This window comes from Myotis lucifugus, unplaced genomic scaffold, assembly GCF_000147115.1.
Source record: "Myotis lucifugus unplaced genomic scaffold, Myoluc2.0 scaffold_839, whole genome shotgun sequence".
In the NCBI taxonomy this organism is placed as follows: Eukaryota; Metazoa; Chordata; class Mammalia; order Chiroptera; family Vespertilionidae; genus Myotis; species Myotis lucifugus.
This window is the reverse complement of record NW_005871887.1, coordinates 67,964-71,572: the sequence shown is the minus strand read 5'-3', so window position 1 is coordinate 71,572 and position 3,609 is coordinate 67,964. Positions and strand designations below refer to the sequence as shown.

Below are 3,609 nucleotides of genomic sequence, written 5' to 3'. Positions count from 1 at the left end.
GGAGTTCTGAGGGCCTGAGAGCCCCTATCAGCATTGGGAATATTGGAGCAAATATTTCCATGACTAGTCTTGTCGCACTGAGTTCCAACTTCCCGACCTTCAGGCTCTTTTCGGAAACGCCTTTCCCTGTAAATCCTCTGAGAATGACTTTTGGTGACTTGGTTGTGGCTATTCAGGATACACAGAATCTTTTTTTTTTTTTTTTAATGTATCTGTTTATCTTGCAACACAAGACTCGAGTAATATCTTCTTGTCGTGCATTGTCGTTGCCATTATTTTTGCCCCGGTTCCTTACACCCTCCCTGTCTCTCATCACAAAGCGCACGAACAGACGCTCTCCTCCTGCCACCTCTGCTCCGCACCCTCATCCCCATTTTTTCCCCCCCAACACGTTGCAGCGGTTCTCAACCTGTGGGTCGCGACCCCTTTGGCGGTGGAACGACCCTTTCACAGGGGTCGCCTAAGACCATCCTGCACATCAGATATTTACATTACGATTCATAACAGTAGCAACATTACAGTTATGAAGTAGCAACGAAAATAATTTTATGGTTGGGTCACAACATGAGGAACTGTATTTAAAGGGCCAGAAGGTTGAGAACCACTGGAGTCACCGGTATCTTTTCCATATATGTTCCCGAATTCTTTGCTCCCAGCCGGTTCGTTACTGTACTACCCGAAGGTTCCCAGTATGACCGAGTCCGCCCTGCGTTTTCCAAAGTGGCTGCGCGGGGACGTGGGCGCGGCCCTTTTCTGCGGATGCCCGGCCTGTGATTGGCTTAGCTCTCGGGTCTGTTCGGAAGACTTCGGCGGCCAGTGACAGGCTACTGAGCATGCGCGCCGAGGCTAACAGCCGCTGGAATGGCCCTCTCACTCTCCGTACGGAACTTACTCCAAAATGGCGGCGCCCAGTCGAAGATGTCCGCTCTCAGCACAGGGTAACGGGACTGTGCGCGGCCATATTGCCCAGAAGGTATTTTCCACCGGGACCAGAATCGGCGTTTGTAGGTAGATCGCTCACTTCCAGGGTGTTATGGAGGCAGTGTCATAGCGCGAAACTAGCACCAGCCAACAGGGGAGGGGAAGCGGAAGTGGCGCGTCCCCCAGGTAAGGTCACAATTCTCCCTCGAGGTCGCGTTCTATTTCTGGAGGCGGCGTCTGGAACGATTCCGCGCCGTGGGAATTCCGTGACGTCAGACGTGCTTTGTGGCGGTTATTAGGGGCGGGGCGGGAGGTGTCTGTCTGGCGGCTTCGTCCTTCTGGAGTTGGGGGGCTTGCCCGGCTTCAGCGTTGAGGGGAGCGGGTTGCGGAAGCGACGGGAGAGAGTGAGTGACGGGTCTGCGGCGGGTCGTGGAGAGGGAGGTCGGGATGGTCCCTGACCGCGGGGTGTGGTGGATGAGGACAGGGGTTGGGGGCCAGCTGCCTGGGGTTCTCGTGGACGGAGTTGCAGCATCCGGGGGGCCGTGTCCTCGTGGAAGTCGGTGCCGGGGGAGCCGTGAATGGGCGCGTCGCCACGTGCGGGGTGGGAGCGGGTAGGGACCCTCGGGAGAGGTCGGTGGGGTTGGGACGTCCAGGAGGCTTCAGGGGGACACACATTTGGGTGTGTCCTAAACATCGGGGTGCTGTTCCCCAACGCTTTAGTCCAAAAAATGTCAAGATACAGGAAAGTCAGAATAGCAAAATGACCACCTTTATACCTGCCATTTATTTAGGCCCATGAATTGTTAAAATCGTGCTGTAAACTTTTGCGTGTCAGTCGGTGTACATACACATCTTGAAAGCACGTTAGTTCTTGGTTTTATGCCAATTCTGCTACTTGTTTGTGTGACTGGGTAACTTCTAAGACTTCGTTTTTCCGCTTAGATCAGATCTACTTTACAGGTCCTCAGGAGCCCCACCTCCATGACCTCACAAAGGGCCCATTTCCAAATAACATCAAAGTGAGGATCAGTGTTGCAACATACGAATTTGTGGCGCACAATAGTAAGTCTCTTAATACAGGTAGGTACTTGACAAAAAATAGCTATTCAAGTATATACCTTTTTAGTGGGAGTTTTTCTATTTATAACAATTCTATTAACTTTTTGTAATACGTATTCTACATATTCTCTACGTGAGTTTAAGTTTGAAATTAAATGGAGATCGCTACTTTTTATCACATTATCATTAGATGCTTGTCATCAATAAAAAGCAGAGAATAAGAATCACCTTCAATTTACTAACTTTAAGCTATCTGTAATGTTTTGAAATGTATTTTCAAACTGAATTATGTATTATGGGTTTTTAAAAATTGGTTTTAGAAAGGGAGGAGGGAGAGAGAAACATCGATGTCAGAGAGATATATCAATTAGTTGCCTCCTGCACGTGGATGGAATCTGAAACTTAGGTATATGCCCTGACCAGGAATTGAACTGGCAACCTTCTGTTGCAGGGGATGGAGCTCCAAACAACTGAACCACACTGGCCAGAGTTGGATATATTTTTTTAAAATATATTTTATTGATTTTTTACAGAGAGGAAGGGAGAGGGATAGAGAGTTAGAAACATCGACCAGCTGCCTCCTGCACACCTCCTACTGGGGATGTGCCCGAAACCAAGGTACATGCCCTTGACCGGAATCGAACCTGGGACCTTTCAGTCCGCAGGCTGACGCTCTATTCACTGAGCCAAACCGGTTAGGGCTGGATATTTTTTTTAATAATTTATAAAAGTAGGTCAGATTAAATGCATATTTCAAAGGCTTCTGATTTAGTTTTATCAAACTTACCCAATAACATTCTATTATGTAATGCTTCCACATACAGTATACCAGGTTTTTCTGTATGTTTAGTGCGTTTGGGTATACCATCCTTCTGTTTATTTTCTAAGATGATAGCCCCATTTTGGCTTGTTGACTAACTTTTGGGTATAAAAGGTGCCTCATTGTGGTCTCTGTATGCACTGCTCTCATTACTAACATGGTTGATCATTTTTTTACATGTTCATTGGCCTATTTTAAACTTGAGATGCTTGTTTTTTCTTTACTGATTTTTAAAATGTTTTTATTGACTTTTAGAGAGAGAGAAAGGTAGAGGGCTACAGAGATAGAAACATCAATGAGATCCGTCTGCTCCCTTCACACACCCACTACTGGGGATGGAGCCTACAACCCGAGCATGTGGCCTGACTGAGAATTGAACTGGTGACCTCTTGGTTCCTGGGTCTACGCTCAACCACTGTTCTACACCAGCCTGGCTCTTTACTGATTTATAGAAACAGTAACGTATTTGGAATAGTAGTATTTAAAAATTTTTTTTTGATTGAGAGAGAAACATCGATTTGTTATTCCACTTATTTATGCATTCAATGGTTGATTCTTGTCTGTGCCCTTACCAAGGATTGAACCTGGAATCTGGGCATATTGGGGATGATGCTCCAACCAACTGAGCTACCTGGCCCGGACCTGGAGTAGTAGTCTTTTGTTACTTATTTTGTATTTAACAATTGGCTGGCTTTGTCCCCAGTTCTTGAGAGGTGGCCTCTAAAATGTTGGAATGTCCTGAGTGATAGGAGTGTCTGTTGTATTCATGTGGGACCTGATAAGTTTGTGCTGAGGTGACACCTGGTGGG

At 46.9% G+C, this 3,609-nt stretch overlaps 1 protein-coding gene across 2 annotated transcripts in view; it reads left to right on the top strand.

Annotated features, from left to right (window-relative positions):
- The first annotated feature begins 1,134 nt into the window (after positions 1–1,134).
- LOC102424486 (zinc finger protein 649-like) overlaps positions 1,135–3,609 on the top strand; it is a 16,498-nt gene continuing 14,023 nt past the window's right edge. The window contains exons 1-2 of one of the 2 annotated variants that reach the window (XM_023747320.1): positions 1,135–1,325; positions 1,882–1,983. The gene's annotated coding sequence lies outside the window, so the exon portion shown is untranslated. Of the gene's footprint in view, positions 1,326–1,881; positions 2,002–3,609 lie in introns of both variants that reach the window. The other variant, XM_023747318.1, reaches the window with a different exon arrangement.